The sequence below is a fragment of the Leucoraja erinacea genome, chromosome 3 (genome assembly GCF_028641065.1).
Source record: "Leucoraja erinacea ecotype New England chromosome 3, Leri_hhj_1, whole genome shotgun sequence".
Classification (NCBI taxonomy): domain Eukaryota; kingdom Metazoa; phylum Chordata; class Chondrichthyes; order Rajiformes; family Rajidae; genus Leucoraja; species Leucoraja erinaceus.
In genome coordinates, this window is record NC_073379.1 from 60,090,378 (window position 1) to 60,113,176 (window position 22,799).

The window sequence follows — 22,799 nt, forward strand, 5'->3', positions numbered from 1 at the left end:
TAAAAATTATGTAATATGTATGCCATTATTGCCCAATTGGACAGTGGTTGTAATTGTTTAGATGCAGTACACTGTTGATTTTCCATGAGCATAATTGTAACTGATTGCACCAGATTCTCATTGCTCTCCTTCTCTCCTCTTCTCCCCACTTCTCTCCCCACTTCTCTCCCCCCTCTCTCTCCCCTCTCTCTCCCTTCTCCTTCCCTCTCTCTCCCCTTCTCTCCCCTTCTCTCCCCTTCTCTCCCCTTCTCCCCCCCCCCCCCCCCCCCCCCCCCGTGCTCTCTAAAGGATTTACCGTGCTCTGTGGCAGCCGTAGCTTCATCTGTCGTGCAGACAGCGCTCCTCCGCTCTCCATGGCCCACACCTTCGTGATGTGTTTGTATGTGCGTGTGTGCAGTCTGTAGATGCAGCTCGCGCTTCGGTCGATCCAACTCGAGGCTTTGCAGGCGAGTGACCAAAACCTCCTGTGACCTTGTGGCAACCTTGCAGCGACCATGGTTGCGGGGAAGGTCGCCAGAGGTTGCTGTTTAGGTCGCCCAAATGGGACAGGGGCAGAACAGTTTTATTCTTGTTTCTCAGTCTCATAATGGCTTCTTTGACTTTCATTGGCACAACTTTGAGCCTCATGTTGATACACAGCAATAAAGGTTTCCAAAGGTGATCGAAAGACTGGAGGAAAGACTGAGAGTTCTCTTGCATGAAGGAGGCAATTAAACACACCTGAGCAATTACAAACACCTGTAAAGCTATGTGTCCCAAAAATTAAGGTGCCCTGAAATGGGGGGGGCTAGGTATATATAAACACAGCTGTGATTTCTACATGGTGAAACCAACATGTATAAAAGTGGCTTTTTTATAAAATCTGACAATGTGCACTTTAACCACATGCAATTTTTTTCCATTACAAATCTCAAATTGTGGAGTGCAGAGGCAGATAAATAAATGATGGGTCTTTGTCTAAAACATTACGAAGGGCACTGTATATGTACTGAACAGGTGGGATACTAAAATATTAGCAATCTGACCCAACCCACAACCAATAAACAACACTGATATTTACAGACAATTCAAAAGGCAAGGCTGAGAAAGTTATGGTCGTAATGCAGGCAAAAGGGATTATTGTAGAGAGATATTAAGGCCAGTGTGGACACAATGGGCTGAAGGTCCTGTTTCTGTGTTTTATGACTCCTTGACTTTATAACTTTAGGTTACGCAGCCCTTCCGAAAGATACCTCTAACACCTATTCTACCTATACCTTCTTAAGTACATAGGATTTGGGGTGGTGAAGGTAGAGAGAAGTAGAGGCTGCTTTAATTAGCATAGTGCCTGGCTCTTATTCCCCAATAATAATATAATACCAATCACACAAAGTGAGTTTTACATCAGGGAAAAGTTACATCGCCACCACTATTATTCTGACTGCTGCATTTCTTGGCTGTGATCTCCCATAATCTTGGGGGTATTCTGGCTGGAATCTTCAGTCATGATCCTTAGAATTCTATTTTGTATCTGTCTGCAGCTTGTTTTTTTTTAATGAGAGGACTGCAGGTTTTATTAGGCAATGTTCAGCTGGCTTCTTTGGCCTCGCAAGAAGATTTTTCTTTCCACTTTACTTTGTCAAAGACTGAGATAAAGTCTAAGAAGCAGGAAATCAATAAAATTAAGACTGGGAAAATGTACATTTAAACTGCTGAAATCATGAACAAAGTTCTCCAAATATTCCAACATCAGCTTTTATCTTGCAGCTATAGCAGTGCCACTTGTATCTTCAGATTAACCCTCCTTGATTTCAATGTGAGATTTCCTTTCAAAGGTTAAGAGGCTAACGAAAGCCATGGACATTTTAATATATATTGATCAACAAAGTGGTTAATACATAAAATACATCATATGATGAGCAGCAGAGAATAGAGAACAATCATTGGTGATTAAAATTTTATGGTTAACTGAATAAATGATCATCACCCCTCCTTCACTTTAAAATCCTACTTTCTAGCCCTTTCTGAGCTATATTTTCCACATCAATTATGCCTTTCGCAGCAAATGACCCCCACAATGCGGTGAAGGGATTTGAGTGAATTATATTGGGAAATGGCGGGGCCAAAACAGCCGCTGGCATGTAAAACTGAAGGCTGCGTCTGATTGTTATTGGAGAAGGAATGAAGGGATGAAGAGGAGACATTGAATAAATGCAGCTACTTGCCTATTGATTAATTATCACTGTTCACTAACAAATTGTCCAGGCTTCCTCTCTAAGCGAACCTGCACATTATACTCCAAAGGGACAGAAATATGGGTCTGAATTTAAGTAGGAGCAAGGAGGCGAGAGAGAAATGATTGGAAAATTCACACTTAGGTCTTCACTGCATGTGCAGCAAACTGTATTAATTTAGCTGATTTGCTATCGGAAAGAGATGTTAAATTAAATTGAAAAAGTTGTTTGAAAGGTAAATTTGCAATTAGACCCCCTCTTATTGACAGGTAATTACGTCAAAACTATATTATTTCAAGGTTCCAGTCACATTAATGTGATGGAGTGTCTTTGGCTGTCGAGAGAACAAGTAGACTCGTCCTTGTAAGGTCGTAGATAACTGAGATTTCACTGAGCGAGCAAGGCACTGCAGGAGCAGAGCAAAAGTCCCCTAACACAGTCAATGCTAATGTATTGTTTGCAAGTAGCAACCTCACACCAGGGAGGGTTCATAGGCCATTTGAGGAAAACCACACATCCTCTAATATAGCTGTCACATCAATGGACAACCTGACTCTTGGCTTCGCTGGCTGAGCATATTTTGAATTTTGCCACATGACAATCAGCTGATTGTTTTTCCCCATTTCGCTAGCAATAATTGGCAAGCTTTAAAACTGCAGTGGAAATTCAAAAACACATTAACTGAATGGAACCAACAATGGAAAATGTATTTATAGAGAGAATAAATAAACTTATTTTAACTCTCTCCCCCCCAGCCAGAATATTATGGGGGAGACACCTCCAATATCAATGTCAGGTGCCCACGCTAGACCTGTTCTTTAGAGCTGCCAGGCTTAATCAATCACCAATGGCTCCATTACCAGATAAAGCCTCACAGGAACCAGGTTTCTTGGCCAGCAGTCATTCTGTAGACACGTTAAAATTTAATCTTATCAGCTTTTCGTTCAGACCAGGAAGGGCACTCGTGCTCCTTTTGACTTCCCATGGAAACAATTGAGCTATCTCCTTATTCCCAATGTTGGGGTGTCCAGAACCAGGGGCCACAGTTTAAGAATAAGGGGTAAACCATTTAGAACGGAGACGAGGAAACACTTTTTCTCACAAATTGTTGTGAGTGTGTGGAATTCTCTGCCTCAGAGGCAGCGGAGGCAGGTTCTCTGGATGCTTTCAAGAAAGAGCTGGATAGGGTTCTTAAAGATAGCGGAGTCAGGGGATATAGGGAGAAGGCAGGAACAGGATATTAATTGGGGATGATCAGCCATGATCACATTGAATGGCAGGTGCTGGTTCGAAGGGCCGAATGGCCTACTTCTGCACCTATTGTCTATTGTCTATTCCACCTATTTTAGGCAGACCAGTGCGAGGCACCCCACCTTCTCAATACTCCACCACATCATGAGTCACACTCAGAGGGTGTCCAACATAGCAGGATGACCAGGTCATCAATCTAACTGTGTAGGAAGGAGCTGCAGATGCTGGTTTACAATGAAGATAGACACAAAATACTGAAGTAACACAGCGGAACAGGCAGCATCTCTGGAGAAAAGGAATAGGTGACGTTTCGGGTTGAGATCCTTCTTCAGACTGAGAGTAATGTGAGAGGAAAATAGAGGTATGAAAAGGTACAGAACATGAAGTAGGGTCTCGATGTGAAACGTCACCTATTCCTTTTCTCCAGAGATGCTGCTTGACCCATTGAGTTACTCCAGCATTTAGTGTCTATCATCGATTTGACAGTTTGCCACCTGGTAAATGGCACAATTTTGTTGCATGAGACATTGCCATTGAGATTAGCAGCACCTACACATGTAAGGCCTTGGCTGACTCTTCAACTGATTAATCATCCCCTGCCCGGGTGGTGAATCTGTGGAATTCATTGCCACAGACGGCTGTGGAGACCAAGACATTTGGGTATTTTTAAGGTGTTGATTAAGAATTACGTCAATGGGGAGAAGGCAGGAGAATTGGGTTGAGAAGGTAAAATGGATCAGTTATAATTGAAAATGTAGTGGACACGATGGGCTGAATGGCCTGATTCTGTTCCTATGTCATATGATCTTATAGTCATGGCCATCTCCGTGTCCTGCCTCTTTCTTATTAGTGTCAAAACCAGCGTTCCACAATGACAGCTTTCAAACAAAACTGAAAGCAAGAGATGTGATAGTTTATAGATCATTAAAGAGAAGGGGGGGGGGGGGGAGGGGGGGGAGCTGGGGGTAGTCAAGGGGGACACAATGGAGAAGGGATTTTCTTTTATGGTTGCGGATGAGTGCAATAAATGATGAAAAGGGTGATGATCCAAGGCAAAATATTCTGCTTTCCTTCAGATTTCTAGCTTTTCTTAATACTGCAGTGGGTAAATTATCAGGTCTTATTCTCAATGAAATATTATGTGTACAATGGTTTTGGATGTGTGTCACAATGGTCTCCATTTCATATGGGTATAATTAACAATCAGAAATAGGCAATTGTGGCTACTGAAATAGTATCTTGAAACAAATCACACAGGAAGAGATACAACGTCAGTGCTGACCTTAAAACTAACACAGCAATGTAACACTAAAGTGCTAAAATTGTATTTCATTGAGCAACATAAATTAGAATTATGCAGCACTGAACACAATACATAAATCAAATTTAAATGGACACATGCACAATTCCTTCAACAGCTTGTATCCAATCTCTCTCAGTAAAGTGCTGAACAGAGACTTGTAAAGCTCCCACCAGATGCATAAGGCAAATTGAAAGATGCTTGTATCCCGATGTGCAGTACCTGAAGCAGTGGCTTTGTCTTTCTGCTGGAGAATGGTGCAAGGCACAGGAGAAGGAGAACCTGAAGAGTGCAAGGTAATGAAAGAGGGAGCTATACAAATCTTTTCAAATATCATTTGGATAAAATTTGGATAACATTTTAGTAGCAATGTTACAACATTTTGAGATTTAAAAAATCAAGTCTGTAATTAATCCCATCAGATAAAGCATACAAAGAAGTTTAATTTGACACCTAATTCACTTTCTTATCTTCAGTATTAAAAAAGTTATGGCCTTTTTAATACTTGGAAATTAGCATCTTGTTCGCCATTGCTTTTACATTGACTTAACACAAAAGCTGTGATTGAGGACAGTCAAAAGCCCATAACTTTCTTAAAAATTAAGAGAACTGAATGAAATTTTCAGTTATTATAGATTGAAGCATTCTGAAACAAATATAAAACATCTTACTTGGATGATCTGAAATTTTATATTGAAGTCACATGAGTGACTACGTGAAGAGCCCGCCAGCCCGCATGCGCATCAATACATCAACGCATAGCACGAGAATCGGAGCAGTTTGAAACTGCTCTGGCAGGTAAGGGGAATTTTTCTTTCAGGAATGGGCCGCTGCTCTGAAAATAGGGGCAGCGGGCCCGGAGAAGCTTGCACAGCTTGTGCAGCTGCCGCCGTGAAGGCTTCGTACGGAGCTGGCGGTTTTCATTTTTCAGCTGACGGTGCGACCGGGACAGCGACCACCGTGGAGGCTCTGTAGAGGAGTTGGCGGCTACTAATAACGGCTGCCGGCGTGGCTGGGACAGCGACCACGGTGGAGGCTCCGTAGAGGAACTGGTGGCAAATAATAGCGGCTGCCGGCGTGGCCGGGATGGCGACCTCCGCGGAGGCTCAGCAGGAGCTGGCGGGTTAAAAATAGCGGCTGCTGGCTCAGCCGGGACAGCGATCGCCGTGGAAGAATGGGGCTCCACTGGAGCAGGCGGCTGTTCGGAGCATCTGATGGGCAAGGCCTGTACAGATACCTCCATTGGAGCTCCAAAAGGGAGCCAGCCAGAGGCCTGAGGAATCAACACCTGGTTCAGGATTGCGTTCTATTTCCTCCCCTAAGAAACTCCGTTGAGGCTCCAGAAGGAAGCAAGGACTCGGAGTCACTAGCAGGTGCAACCTGTCTAGTAAGTAAATATAAATAAACAAACAAACAAATAAATAAAGAACAAATAAATGGATGAATAAATAAATAAAATGAAAAAAGGAAATGTGCTCCTAGCTCAGGAGATACAAGATACAAGATACAAGATACATTTATTTGTCACATGTGCTAGTTGGCACAGTGAAATGAGATAACCATACAGCCATACAATAAAAATAAAGAACACAACACACGATAGAGTTAAACATAAAACATCCCCACACAGCAGAATCAAAGTTTCCCACTGTGTGGGAAGGCACCAAAGTCAGTCTATTCCTTTAATGTTCCTGATGTTCACCCGTGGTCGTGGCCTCTCCGAGCCCTCCGCAGTCGCCGCTAGGGGCGGCCCGATGTTCACGCCCACTCGCCGGGGTGATGTAAGTCCGACGTCGAGGCTGGGCGACCTCTTCAGCGGCCTGGACACTTACAGGCTGTGTTAGTCAGATGCCTGTGGGAGCAACACCTGGTTCAGGGTTGCATAATAATATCTCCCACTCAGAAGAAGGGAAGCAACACCTGGCTCAGGGTTGCGTTATAATATTTCCCGCTCAGAAGAGGGTAGTGTTTGAGATTCTTACATAGGTGACTCCAACTATGTGGATATTGATATGGAAATCGAACTATTGGGGGATATGCTTCATTTTCATCATATGAAGGAGCTACCGGCTCTTGTCACATATTTGCCATCCCTTTGGGGATAGGAGATTCACTGGAGGAAGATCTGGCTTAGAGTAACCAGGAAATATGCCAGTCCAGATAACTGCCAGACTTTTGGATGTTCCAAACGTCAATTTCATCAGTTGGAATATCTCAGTGATGATATGTAGGCAAAGAATTATGTCAGCGAGTCCAAAAACCGCTCTGGAATCATTACGGCCTTTTGCAAGTCAGTAGATGGGTCTCAACTCTCAGAAGTGCAGAAAGCTGCATTAACACTTCTCTGTAATACACAGTTGGGGCTATTGCCTTCGCAAAATTCTATATGGCATGAGATAATTCCCAAAATGGCTCATTTTTACAGGGCCAGTAACATGCAGCCTGCATAGTATCTCTTCAGAGAGGACTTATGTAGCAAGTTGAAGACTTGTAGGGGGAATTTAAGGTGGCTGCGGGGGTGGAGTACCATCCTATGTGGGTAAATCTCCAGTATTCTGGTGATTTTTCACCCTGTATTGAAAGGGCAGGAAGCGCCATTGAAGCTCCGGAAAGGTCGGGAGTCACAAGATGGCCTCGCAAGAACATCTTGTTTAGCCAGGCTTGCAGTAATGGCAGGCGTGACCTGTCCAGTGAGCCCCTCTGAGGCTCTGAAGGAGCAGTTGGCCAAAGGAGCAGCCTGTTGATCCCGGCTGGGAGAAACTGGCAGCGCAATCTGCACAGTCAGCTCCAAAAAAGGCAGAAGGCCGCAGGAGTAGCAGGTTTGGAATTATGGCAGGTGTGGCCTGTTCAGTGAGCTCCGCTAAGGCTCCGAAGTAGCAGAAGGGGTCGAAGGAGCGGCCTGTCAAACCAGGCTGGGAATAACTGGTAGCATGTCCTGCACAGTAAAGCTCCAGCAAGGCTCTAAAGAGGCTGTCGGCCGAAGAAGCAGTCTGTCCCATTGGGCTGAGAAATGCAGGCAGGCGTGCCTTGCAAAGCAATATCACTTTTGAGATCCGGAAACAAACTGTTTTGCAAGCGTGGAGCTGAAGATGTGGTCAGACAGGATCTGCAATGGAACTTCGCTGAAGCTCCAACAAGCAGGTCGACCTGGGCTCAGAGACACTGGCAGGTAAGGTCTCTTTACTAACCTCCATAAAACTCCGAAATGGAGCAGTCTGTCGCCCTGGGTTTGGAATTACTGGCAGCATGGTGAGTCTAGTACCTTTCACTGTCTCTTGAGAAGAGCAGGTTGATGCAGAAACATTAGCAGGGTGCCTTGCATAGCAACCTCTGTAAGTTCCAAGTAGGAACAGCTTGGCTACCCTGGTTCAGGGTAGACCATCTTGGAACTGGCTGGCCATATGGATCATCTTGACCAGGGAAGCACTGCCTCAACATCTGTTATTGAGGTTATCAGGCTGCTCAGTAGATTGAGGTAGTTTGAGGTTTCCCTCAACACATGCAGAGTTGCCAGTTCGTTGGAAACATCATTGCCATCCTCTCTGGGATAGGTAGCTACCAGCAGAAAGCCGGTCTGGCATTTAGCATTTTTTTAAATCTGAGCTGCAGGTTCCTGTTGTGAATAGAAAAAATATATATAATAATCTGTAGGCTTTCAATACCAGTATTCCTGATTGAGTGGCTGGTCGAAGAGAGTGTGTTCCGCACACTGACAGGTAGTTTCAGTCAGAGGACTGCGAAGTAATTCCTGGTTCAGGGTTGCATTATGCTATTTTCCACTCTGAGGAAGGAGGCTGAGGATTCGTGGTGACTCTGACGGTGAAGAGTTGACAGGGAACTTGTAATCCCACATCAAGTGGATGTTGCGCTTCAGCTCTAGTGATAAGGATCTGATTATATGTTATGAGCACAATAAATAAATAAATAGATGAATGCATCTTCCGCGGCAAGAGAAGCCAAAAAATTCCGTCCATACGGTCAATAGATGAAACGATGGTTATCCAAGTGGAAACAGAGACGTCTCACAAAGGATGAGTAGTCTGCCCAAGAACAAGGTGGGTATATTTCTGATATTTCTCAATGTTGCAGAAATGTGGAGCATGCTAAATTGGGTTTGGATTTGGCTAGTCTGATCATGTGTTTGGTTACCCAGTTTAAGGTGGATAATTGTCTTTCAGCAATTTAACTGATTCAGAGGAGTAGGGCCTCTATTGATCTTGAAGATGCATACTTTGCCATATCTATAAACGAGAGGCACAGATATATCTGGTGTTTTGATGACAAAGCCAGTGGTGGAAAGTTTATGCTCTACCTAGGGGTTGTCTTCAGGCCTAGGCTATTTACAAAGATTCTAAAGCTAATGCTGCCCTACTCAGATCAAAAGGGCATTGTGTCATGGAGTTTATAGACGACACGCAAATTTTGTAGCTAATTAGACTCAGGGGTTTATCAGTAGATGCCTCTTAAGATATTAAGGATGAGGCAACATGAAATTTAATAATGCCAGATTTGCCTATTCATTCAGAGTGTCCATGGTAAAGGTGACTGAAAGAAGCTCATATTTACTCAAAGTCACAAGTGATGGCTAGCTCAGCCTATTTCTCATGCAGCTAGCTCTGCATGATTGTATGGGAATTTGTGGAGAAGACATGTGAGCTACTTTTAAACAGAAGTAGCAGAGCTTTGTGTTTCTTTCAGTTTGTGCTGAATAATAATTTACTGACTATGTTATAGTACAATTGACACTGTTTGAGCTGCTTTGTCATTCTCTATACTACCATAAGCAGGACAATAAATGATTGGTTAGTCTACCATTGTTGACTAACATCATGCAAGGTGTCTTTTATATGACCACTCTAAAGCCTAGACTCATAGTAGTGTGGAATGTATATCAGTAAATTATTATGCAGATGTTCATCTACTGTATTCCTAATGGGAGCAGTATCTTCTAAGTTGATTATGCTTTTAGCAACTGATTTCAGCACAAAGAACACAGTCTTTACTCAATCTCCGGCTCGGTCTCTGGGTCATAACTGACATGAGGGTAGCTTGTTATGGGAATAATCTCATAAAACAAAACGGGCATGGTTGGGTACAATTTAGAGTTGACAGCATACCCACCAGGTCGGAGATTGGGGGCGTTATTATGTATACAGGTACACCAAGCTTGCTAGTACCCATGAGATGAAGAATAGTTTCTTCATTCTTATTTAATAGTTTTCTCAAGAGATTGCTGGTGGCTAATTAGCAGCCAATAAAATGGATGTTCCCATTTGATCATCTTCTTGCAACAGCAGGAGGCTTACATAGTGCACTTTCAGAAGTTATAAAATTTGGTTGAATATGCCTGGATGATTGCAGATAGAATTCTGAACAGCGTTGCATAGGTTATTGTCTAACTCAAAGCCAATTGGGACTGTGGTCCGATTAAGGGCAATGGCCATAGACAATAGACAATAGACAATAGACAATAGATAATAGACAATAGTCAATGGGTGCAGGAGTAGGCCATTTGGCCCTTCGAACCAGCACCACCATTCAATGTGATCATGGCTGATCATCCCCAATCAGTACCCTGTTCCTGCCTTCACCCCATATCCCCTGACTCCGCTATTTTTAAGAACCCTACCTAGCTCTCTCTTGAAAGCATCCAGAGAACCTGCCTCCACCGCCCTCTGAGGCAGAGAATTCCACAGACTGTATGCAAGTTAGCATCATGTTGTGAATAACCCATGTCTTTTCTACCATTTATGGTTTATCTGTTTAAGTGTTTCTCACACAGATTGGTTTACTGCATGAAACTACAGAGCTTTGAAGGCTTTACGCAGTCACTCACTTCGATATAAATAGAAAGATTAAACAAAAACGTTTGAAATTTGATCTTTATTTCATGAGAAGTTGAAGTGAGGGACTATGTGCCCTCCACTTCCAACCCTGAATCTCATAAAGATCATTCGGTAAGTCAACGGTTATTAATCTTTCTATAGTTTAAGTTTGTGCAAGTGGTCTGTGGTTTCATACAGTTGCTCTGAAGATTGACAATGGGCTCTTCACGTATTCCCTCACTTCAACTTCTCATAAACTAATCAAACTTCAAACGGTAAGTTTTTGTTTAATCTTCCTATTAAAGCATATAATTAGTTAATTAACTAATTGACCGTTGCGACGGTAATAGTAATAAACACCCAGACTGCCTTGAAAATTCAAAAATGTGATATTCTCAAGATCAGAACTTTAATATTGTATTATATGCTGTAAGTCCGTAACAGATAGGTAAATAAATTACAATTTCTAGCAATAGACCAAGTCTTTATGGCAAAGATCAGTTGCTAGCTGGTACATTGGCATATCATAATCAGTAGCATCATCATACTCCTCAGATTGTAACTAATAAGCAACTCTGTACACCTTGTTTTTCCTCAACTTTTCAATTTTGGCATTGTAAACTACAAGTTTTTGCTCTTCAAACCACGCATGACATGCCTTTCTGCCCACTACTTTCCCATTAAGAATGTCCTGTAGATTATCACATTTGGAGTAGTACAAATTTGGATAATCTCTGCGAATGCTGTCTAAATCAGTCTCTTTTGCTGGGCATTTGGATTGACAATTTTTGCATTTCTTCTTCGGAGACATCTGTTTAAAATGTAAATGAAAAAAAACTCTGAACAGCATTAACAGAAAAAAGTTATTATTTACAGTTTTAGAAAAAAGGTAGAAATGATAAAGTTAAGCGCTAAAACAAATAGTAAATGCCCAACAAAAAATTCATATTCATCAGTTTCATCAAATCAATTATATTAATTTAATCAATTAAATTCATCTAAATTCAATTACTGGATCTAAACATCTATCCATTTCTTAAGAAAAGGATTTTTTTTTTTTTAACAGCCTAAGTATCCAAATAACAAACTAATCCCATTCACACAAGAATTCACAATATAACATGATTTTTAAATCTCACTGTCATGAATGTATATGCCAGATGGAAGGAATTTAATATTTAATTCCCTAAAACCATTGTGGATATTTAGTATAAAAAATATTGATTATGAATAGACAATAACACAAAATATAGATTTAGATCCTCTTATGACATGATCGTCCAAAAAATGAGGATTTAAATCATCTTGTGAGTGGGTGTTTCTGGAATGCGATCGATTGGAACGTTGCCTTAGCAGTGAATTTAAACCCCATATCGGCAGGAAAGACACTGCCGGTTCGTATGGGGCCCAGATAACATTTTCGCGTCGTAAAATTAGATTAAAACCACCCCAAGAAGCAAGATTATATATGAAATATACGACTTACCTTTTGTTTTGTCCTGATATTACGATCCGTCACGTTATAGGCGTTGAGGGCGTTCTTTTTCGCTTTTTACTTTAATCCAACTATTAAATTGTCCAACGATTTTTTAATTAAAAAATCCGGGAACGGAAGTCCGATCGATTTTTCTTCATCGACTAGCAGCCCGAGGAAATCCCTCTCCGACAAGCGATACAAACCTGTATTTTAATCCCGCCCCCCCTCAAAGGCGCCTAAGTCGCGCACACAGCCAGTGGCAGATCTTTAGCACCACTGAAGGTAGGCTTTGTAACATCGCTAATTTTAGTGCAATTATGTGCTGGTGCTATTTTCTGCAGTATAATACCACCAGTAGCACTAATGTTTAAAGTGGTCATTTCCTCAGTCCGGCTCTTGATAAAAGCTCTGTTGCTAATGGGATAATACCTGCTCATGACCTGAGCCAGTTGTCAACTGCTGCCTTAATGTTGTGTTACACTTTAATCTAGTGATAGTGATATAACCAAGCTGACACTAATACAGCAATGTAACACTAACGTGCTAAAATTGCAGATACTGGTTTAAGCCGAAGGCAGACACAAAAAGCTGGAGTAACTCAACGGATCAGACAGCATCTCTGAAGAAAAGGAATAAGTGATGTTTCAGGTCGAGACTCTTCTTCAGACAATAGTTTTGATGGGCAATACGCATCACTGAAAAGAAAGTTAACAATATTTTCTGCAAAGACTTCTTATTTTGACGATGGTTAGGATATAAAACTCAGCAATACTTGAAGTTATTGAGACAATCAATTTCTTACATTTAAGGACAACCGGTATAACTACATTAAATGAGGAAGGATTTGTTGAGAGGATGAAATGAAAAAAATGAAAGAAAGATAATGGAGATAAGTGAAAGAAAGGAAATAATTATCAGCAAGTGCTTGTGGGTCAAGTGCTTTGTTTTTGTACTGGAATTCCTACATTTTGCAATTGGCACCATTTGATGATTTTCAACAAAATGCATTTGCTTTCTCTCACCACTTCCAGGAGGACACTGGAGGGAAAAAAAAACCTACTGGTCTCAATAGGAGAGGTTACGATGTTACACAGATTTCGAAATTATGTTTAGCTAATGCAGGTGCAGTGGAAAATGACAAGGAAATTATATCAATGCCAGAAATGTGATATAAACCAGTAAAGATCGAAAATATATATCAGGTATACCCCAACAACTGTCTGGCTATTTAACACTAAAAAGTCCAACTAAACCCAGAACAACAAACTGCTCTGGACTTTGTTATTGTTTTTCAATTATAGACTTTTTAAATGTATTGAACTTCTTTTTATTGTATATTATGGTATATACTGAATGCTTTCTTTATATATCTGTTCTGTTGCTGCAAGTAAGAATTTCATTGTTCCGTTTCAGGACATATGACAACAAAATACTTTCGACGCTTGACCCATGATCAGGCACCATCTGTGGAATGATTAACCAAGTCAATTGGGGTTGGTGCTTTGCAGCGGGATTTGTTAAGCAGTAGAATTGAATACTGCTGTGGGAGAAGGAAGAGATAGGAGAAGGATGATGGCAATGTTCAGATGAATAATGTGGAGCTAGGAGACTACAAATTCCTTGGGAGGCCAAGGTGAGCCAACAGGTTGAATGGGGGACATGAGAGACTAAAGCAAAGGTATTATATTACCTTCGCCCAAGCTGGGATGTAATGTTAAAATTGTGCAAGGCATTGGTGAGACCAAATCTGGAGTATGGTGTACAATTTTGGTCGCCCAATTATAGGAAGGATGTCAACAAAATAGAGAGAGTACAGAGGAGATTTACTAGAATGTTGCCTGAGTTTCAATAACTAAGTTACAGAGATAGGTTGATTAAGTTAGGTCTTTATTCTCCGGAGCGCAGAAGGTTAAGGGGGAACTTGATAGAGGTCTTTAAAATGATGAGAGGGATAGACAGAGTTGATTTGGATAAGCTTTTCCATTTGAGAATAGGGAAGATTCAAACAAGAGGACATGACTTCAGAATTAAGGGACAGAAGTTTAGGGGTAACATGAGGGGAAACTTCATTACTCAGAGAGTGGTAGCGGTGTGGAATGGGCTTCCAGTGGAAGTGGTGGAGGCAGGTTCATTGCTATCATTTAAAAATATGGCATATGGATGAGAAGGGAATGGAGGGTTATGGTATGAGTGCAGGCAGGTGGGACTAAGGGAAAAAAGTTGTTCGGCACGGACTTGTAGGGCCGAGATGGCCTGTTTCCGTGCTGTAATTGTTATATGGTTATATGGTTAAAGGGCACATGCAAGGCAACAGGTTAAATTTATTTCCTTTATCATCATTACTTTTGCATATCCTTCTTTCATTTGTTTTATATCTCCCAATATCACTTTCTATATTGCTTGTTTCACTTTTCACTGACTCTCAGTCTGAAGAAGGGTTTCGACCCTAAACATCACCTATTCTTTTTCTCCAGAGATGCTGTCTGCCCCACTGCGTGACACCAGCCTTTTGTCGATCTTTGGTTTAAAACAGCATCTGCAGTTTCTTCCTATTCATCACATGGAATAGGTTACATTCCATTTGGTTTACATGGTCAAGGTCAATTGAGAATGGGTTGGGGGTGGGTGGGGGGCTGAGGTGAAGTGAAGTAACAATGATTTATGTGTAATATTAGTTGGTACCATGCAAAAAATTGCATCATGTAACCAACCTATCTTTGTCATTGCAACATGTTTAAAGTGGAACTTTCAAAGGAGTCTGTCTGTTTCTGGAAAAGCCACAGAACAAAACAAACACTGTTTTTTGACACAAGCTGTTCCTTTATTTGTTTTTTTGTGTAGTTAGTTGGGATTGCTGACTATTTTCCAGTATCTCAGAGAGAGGTGTGGAGATGGTTGGATTTCAAAGAGCGACAGGAACGAGATAGACGGAGGATGTCAACTTACCGACAGAGATGGGGATTGAGTCATGTTAGTGATTACAGTATGTACCTTATCATGGAATAATAAATAAAAAAAACTATTGGAGGAACTCAGTGGGTCAGGCAGCATCTATGGAAGGATATGGGCAGACAATATTTCAGGTCAAGACCATTCATTTAGATTGCAATAACTAAAGAGAGACAGCTAGAGGTGAAGGGACACAGATGGCGCAAGAGCGGTTAAGCACAAGGTGGATCCAGGTGAGGAGAGAATAGCTGGCTGGTGGGGTCAGGTGGGGGAATGATGGATGGAGGTAGGAGGGAGGGAAGTGGGGTTAAGAGAGGGCTGCGGATGATGAAATCTGATAAGAAAGGAAGTGTGGAATCAAATAAGAGGGTGGTGGTGGGCAGACGGGAATAGAGGGGGAATGGGATAGGGGACCAAGTGGGAGGAATGTGCGGGTGATCGGCAATTGGGGTAAATGGGGGAAGGGAAGAAACTGAGTTTAATTTAGGTTAGTTTAGAAATACAGCTTGGAAACAGGCCTATCAGCCCACCAAGTCCATGCCAACCATTAATCACCCGTACATTAGTTCTATCTTATCCCACATTCACATCCTACACACTAGAGGCAATTTACTGAAGCCAACAACTCTGCACATCTCTGGAATGTGGGAGGAAACCGGAGCTTACGGAGAAAATCCGCATGGTCACAGGGAGAATGTACCCGTAGAAACTGAACAAACACCACCCGTAGTCAGGATCGAACCCGGGTCTCTGGTGTGTGAGGCAGAAGATCTACTGCTGCACATTGTGATGAGTGGCTGGATGTAAGCCAATGCAAGTCGCCTCATTTTTAATGTTCCCTCGTTATTTTTTTAATTTAACCTTTAAGATTCAGATTCAGATTCAGATTCAATTTTAATTGTCATTGTTAGTGTACAGTACAGAGACAACAAAATGCATTTGACTTCAATTACTGAATGAAAGGCCATCAACCTGAAAATTTGAACTCTGTTTCTGACTACATTTCTGCTAAATGTTACCTGCATTTCATTAAAAAAAACCCATTGAGATTTTCATAGTGGGGGGGGGGAGGAAGTAGGGGGAATGTTTCTTTTTTTTTAAACACGATTTTCATCGTGGGTGGGTGTGTGGGTGTAGGGGGAGGTGAGTAGTGGGGGGCGCGCAGGGGGATAGAGGGAGAGGAGGGTGGTAGGGAGGGGGAAAGTGGGGGAGGTGGGGACGGAATGTTGGGGGAGGGGGGTAGAGGGAGTGGAGGGGAAGAGTGGGGAGTGGGGGATAGAGGGAGAGGAGGGCAGTGGGGAGGTGAGGAGGGAGAGTGGCGCGTGGGATAGGGGAGGTGAGGAGAGGGGGGGCAGGGGTAAGAGGGAGAGGAGAGGGGTAGGGAGGGGAGAGGGGTTATGAAGGGAGGGAGAGAGAGAGGGGGAGGGAGGGAGGAAGGGAATGACTGAGGGTAGGGGAAAGGTGAGAGGGGGAGGTGAGGGAGGGGGTGGGGGGGGAGGGGAGGAGGAGAGGTGAAAGAAGAGGGAGGGTGAAGAGGAGGGGGGAGGGAGTGCTGGGGGATGAGGGGGAATGAAGGATGATAGTGGTAGCAAGAGGGATGGCGAGGTGATGGAGGAGGGGAAGGGGAAGAGGGAGTACGGTAGGGAGGGGATGAGGGGAGGAAGCAGAGGAGGGTTTGTGGAGGGTGGGGAGAGTGAGGATAATGGAGGAGGGGAATAGGGGACTGAAGAAGGAGAATGAGATGCATTCACATTGATCTTATATTTTGCAGGTTATTGCCATTTTAAACTTAAAAACATTGCAGTTGCGCTCCCACTTGCTGGCCGCGCCTGCACAGTTGGGGAAGGTTGCCGCCACTCGCGTGACAACGGGGATCTCTGGCATCACAACGGGAATCTGTCAGCTGCGCCTGCGCAGTTGGGGACTATGGACCAGTGTTGGAATATTACCTTGGGGGACGGGTCCTACGAGTCCGCACCTGGTCGAGTAATATTTAAAAAAAACAAAGACATTGAATATTATTCATGAGCAAAACCTGTTCGACTCGAAGAGGCTGTGAATTATTTAAACAGAAGTGACAGTGTGTGAGAGGAAAGAGGATACTGAAACATTTATTTTCTGATCTGCTTTTACACTAGTGTTCTCTGATGCTTCCTTTGCTTTGCAAAAGAGCTACCACTTGCAAATTGAATACTCACCTTAGATTTACAGTCTCAGTCTAGCGCTGAGAATTACTTAGATATAGGGAAGAGAGGAATTTTCACTGCAATACAGCAGAGTTTTGTGCATCCATTAGTTAATCCACAATCTTTCAGAACTGAGCATAAGAGGCAATCCTCTTACATTGCAGGGGCGTGTAACCTCTGAGAGCTACAAATACTCCACAGCCTATTACCCTTCCTATAAACAACCATAGCAGTCCTGGTTATTGCTAACTATTAGGGATTAACATTGTTCTCATTATGGCCAAACTGAAGATCAGGGACCCATCGACAATGACATCAGTGGAGTGGATTTCTGGAACTTTTTCACATGTTTATGCTCAGTGGTTGCTCAGTAACTAAAAAGGCAATACTGGGAGAAGATAACTAAAAAGGCAATACGGGGAGAAAAGATTAGCTAACCAAGAATATAAGGGAGGATAGTGAAAGCTTCTTTAGGTATGCGAAGAGGAAAAAAATAGTTAAGACCAAAGTTGGACCCTTGAAGATTGAAAAAGGTGAATTTATTATGGGCAACAAGGAAATGGCAGATGAGTTGAATAAATACTTTGGATCTGTCTTCACTAAGGAGGACACAAACAATCTTCCTGATATACTAGTGGCCAGAGGATCTGGGGTGACGGAAGAACTGAAGGAAATCCACATTAGGCAGGAAAAGGTGTTGGGTAGACTGATGGGACTGAAGGCAGCTAAATCCCCAGGGCCTGAAGGTCTGCATCCCAGGGTACTTAAGGAAGTGGCTCGAGAAATCGTGGACGCATTGGTGATCATTTTCCAATATTCTATAGATTCAGGATCAGTTCCTGTGGATTGGAGGGTAGCTAATGTTATCCCACTTTTTAAGAAAGACGGGAGAGAGAAAGCAGGGAATTATAGGCCATTTAGCTTGATGGTGGGAAAGATGCTGGAGTCAATTATAAAAGATTAAATAGCGGCACATTTGGATAGCAGTAACAGGATTGGTCCGAGTCAGCATGGATTTACGAAGGAGAAATCATGCTTGACTAATTTTCTGGACTTTTTTGATGATGTAACTAGGAAAATGGACAAGGGAGAGCCAGTGGATGTAGTGTACCTGGACTTTCAGAAAACATTTGATAAGGTCCCACATGGGAGAGTAGTTTGGCAAAATTTGGGCACATGGTATTGGGGGTAGAGTGTTGACATGGATAGAAAATTGGTTGGTAGACAGGAAACAAAGAGTAGAAATTAATCGGTCCCTTTCAGAATGGCAGGCAGTGACTAGTGGGGTACCGCAAGGCTCGGTGCTTGGACCGCAGCTATTTACAATATACTACAATGATTTAGACAAAGGGATTACAAGTAACATTAGCAAATTTTCAGATGACACAAAGCTGGGTGGCAGTGTGAACTGTGGGGAGGATGCTATGAGAATGCAGGGTGACTTGGACAGGTTGGGGGAGTGGGCAGATGCATGACAGATGCAGTTTAATACAGATAAATGTGAGGTTATCCATTTTAGTAGCAAAAACAGGAAGGCAGATTATTATCTAAATTGTGTTAAATTGGGAAAAGGGGAAGTACAACGGGATCTGGGGGGTCCTTGTTCATCAGTCAATGAAAGTAAGCATACAGGTACAGCAGGCAGTGAGGAAAGGGAATGGCATGTCGGCTTTCATAACAAGTGGAGTTGAGTATAGGAGCTAAGAGAACCTTCTGCAGTTGTACAGGGCCCTAGTGAGACCACACCTGGAGTATTGTGTGCAGTTTTGGTCCCATAATTTGAGGAAGGACATTCTTGCTATTGAGGGAATGCAGCACAGGTTTACAAGGTTAATTCCTGGGTTGGCGCGGCTGTCATATGCTGAGAGAATGGAGCGCCTGGGCTTGTACACTCTGGAGTTTAGAAGGATGAGTGGGTCTTATTGAAACATATAAGATTATTAAGGGTTTGGACACGCTAGAGGCAGGAAAGATGTTCCTGATGTTGGGGGAGTTCAGAACCAGAGGCCACAGTTTAAGAATAAGGGTTAGGCCATTTAGAACGGAGATGAGGAAACCCATTTTCACACAGAGAGTTGTGAGTCTGTGGAATTCTCTGCCACAGAGGGTGGTGGAGGCCGGTTCTCTGGATACTTTTAAGAGAGAGCTACAAAGGGCTTAAAGATAGCGGAGTCATGGGATATGGGGAGATGACAGGAACGGGGTACTGATTGGGGATGATCATGGCTGATGATCAATGTGATCATGTGGGCCATGTGGGCATGGGAAAAAATTGGTGCACTGGAGGAAACCCACGTGGTCACAGAGAGAACATGCAAACTCCACACTGACAGCACCCAAGCTCAGTTTTGAACCTAGGTCTGTGGCACTGTGAGGCAGTTCTACCAGCTCTCTACCAACTGTGCCACAGTGAATGTCCAAGCCATGTCATTCTGAAACACTAATGGTGAAAATGTCCTTAAAAGAGCATCAAAATAGTAAGATTAAACAAGAACTTACCAGTTTGAAGTTTGATCTGTATTTTCTGAGGAGTTACGATGAGGGATTACGTGAAGAACCCGTCCAGCACGCATGCGCAACATACTTCAAAGCAGTGGTGTGGAATCACAGGAAACACAATAATTGAAATAAACATAGTAAAGAAAAAGAGAACTAAGATACCAGTTGATCTCTATAATTGAGGGTGGGAGCGGAGGGCACGCAATCCCTCATCGTAACTCCTCATAAAATACAGATCAAACTTCAAACTGGTATGTTCTCGTTTAATCTTACTATTTTACTTCGGAGTCACGTGAGTGACTACGTGAAGATTTTAAAGCTCTGTGATTTCAAACCGTGTAACAGTTCATACTTCACTCGCTGCCGAAGTCATTCAAGGGAGGAAGTATGTTATCGTAATCAACCATGAATCTGTTTGTAAAACAATAATGGTATTTATTAAACAATAACAAAAAGAAAAATGCTCCCCCGGGCTTAAATTATATATTTGCAGATTCTAAAACTCTTTCTGCAAACAATACAGGTCGCTAGCGGCTTATTGTAGAACGTAGGCAGGATGTCCATCCTCTTAGCTGCCGATGTGGATGCTGCCCTGGTGGAATGAGATGTATATATGTCAGTATCTACTCCAGCAGCTACCAGTACCTGCTTGAGCCATTTGAGATAGTTTGGCTCGACACCCGACCATGAGGTTTCTTGTGGCTGACCCATAGGGCTTTTTCTCTCCCTCGGGGATCTCTTGTTGTGTTGATGTAAATTAGTAAGTGGGTCATGACACTTAACCGTGGGTCAGGTGGGTATGCCCGGAAATCCATAACTAGGCCTGAAGTTCCTGGCCTGCTCTGCTTTACCAGCTCCTGAATAGTGAATGTGATACGGTCTGGTGTTATAACCATGTTGTCCAGTCGCAGTAAGTGGAGGGACTGAACTCTTTGTGCTGAGACTAGTGCCATCAGCATGATCATTTTCAATGTTAGCTGTTCCAGGGTGAGAGACCTGGCTGGTGACCACCCCCAGGTATGTCAGGACCACACTGACATCCCAGATTTGGGTGTACCTAGGTCTAGGGGGGTTGAAGTTGAATATACCTCTCATCAGTTTGATCACCAGCGGGTGAGACCCTATGGCCTGTTGTCCTGGTGACTGTTTTAAGTAGGCTGACAGAGCACTCCTGGCAGTATTGATGGCGCTGTAGCTCAGTCCTTCATTATGGTGAAGGCCGGCCAGGAACTCCAGTACATTGGTTATGTTTGTAGATGAGTATGTAGTTCCAGTATTCGAGCAGTATCTTTCCCATTTCCTGATGCTTGATAGGTATTGTTTTCTGGTGGACATACGGTTGGACGCTGTCATCGTGTTGATGGTCCTGTCAGACAATCCCAGGCACAGCAGTGGTCTTTTCATAATCTGCAACCCAGTAGTTTAATTTTGTCATGGCATGGATGACTTATGCCTGATACCGGGTGAGTCAATAGGTCTGGGCTACTGGGAAAGGTCATTGGAGTTTCGATGACCATGTCGAGGACCACTGGGAACCATGGCTGTGTAGGCCAGTCGGGTACTACCAAAATACCTGTAGCAGAGTCCATCTGTATTTTGCATAGTACCCGACTGATGAGGCAGAAGGGGGGAAAGGCATAAAATAAATAGTTTCCACAGTCCAGCGTGAATGCATCTATTGCTGCTGCCTCAGGGTCTGGTTCCCAAGCGGCATACATTGATACCTGGTGATTTAGTCTGGATGCAAACAGATCAATATCAGGCGTGCCATATTGCTTTGTAATTTTAGCAAATGCTTTGGGATTTAACATCCATTCGGTGTTACCATTGAATTTACGTGACCTCGTGTCTGCCACTATAATTTATGCACAGTGTCTGTAGTAAAAATGATTCTAGGTTAGTCCATCTACCACATGTGCTGGATATGGTATTAGTTGCTCCCCAGCCTTGAGCACTGGCATCTGTTTGTATAGTTAACATTGGGTTATTGATGATGATAGGGTTGGAACTATGCTAAATGTTCTCTATCCACCATTGTAACTCTGATATTGCTTCAATGGGTAATTTCATGGTTCGGTCAAAGTGACCTGCATGTCGTTTTAATGCCTGCACCTTTGTCCTTTGTAGGTTTTGCTAATGCAGAGGTCCAAATTGTGTAGCAGGAAATGCTGCTACTATTTTGCCAATTACTCTTGCCACTTGTCGGATGGTTCGTCGATCGTTAACCATTAAATTGTTACACGTCTGTGCCAATTCTGCTGCTTTATCTTTTGGCAAAGTTACAGACATGTGGACTGAGTTAATTGTGAATCCCATCTAGTCCATAGTTGTGGATGGCGTCAACTTAGATTTATCTGGATGTAAGACAAATCCCAGGGTTTCAAACAATTGTTTGGTAGCTAATACAGCTGATTTAGCCAATTCCATGGTTTTTCCTACTATTAGAATATCATCAAGATTTGCCATGACAATATGTCTCTGTTTTTTTTATGTTGCCAAGGCTGGTTTTAATATCTTGGTAAATACTCTTGGGGCTGATGTTAACCCATTAGACAACGCTTTAAACTGCCATTGTTGCCCCATCCAGGTAAATTTCAGGTATCTGCGATGATCCTTTTGAATGGGTACTGAATAATAGGCATCTTTTAAATCGATGCTTGCCATAAAGTATCCTTTGGAAATCAGTTGTTTGGCAGTTACAAATGTTTCCATTTTGAAATGTATATACTTAACAAAGGTATTTAGCGAGGTTAAGTCAATGATGATGCGACATCCACCATCTTTTTTGTTTTTGGTAAATATATTTGAGACAAAATCCAAAGGTTCATGTTTGGATTTCTCAATGATACCTTTTGTAAGTAACCTCACCAGTTCTGCTTGACCCTCTAGTTTTTCTTTGACTGAGAGGGTAAAGACCCTTTGGGGTGCATGCTGAACTGGTGGCATATTTTCTTGAATGAATTCTATTTTGTATCCATGAATACTGTTAAGTATATAACCATGATTCGTGACAGACCTCCATGCTTCCATGAACAGGTGTAATCTCCTCCCTGTTAGTACAGTTCCCCCCACTTTTCATATGCTGGTAGGAACCAGACC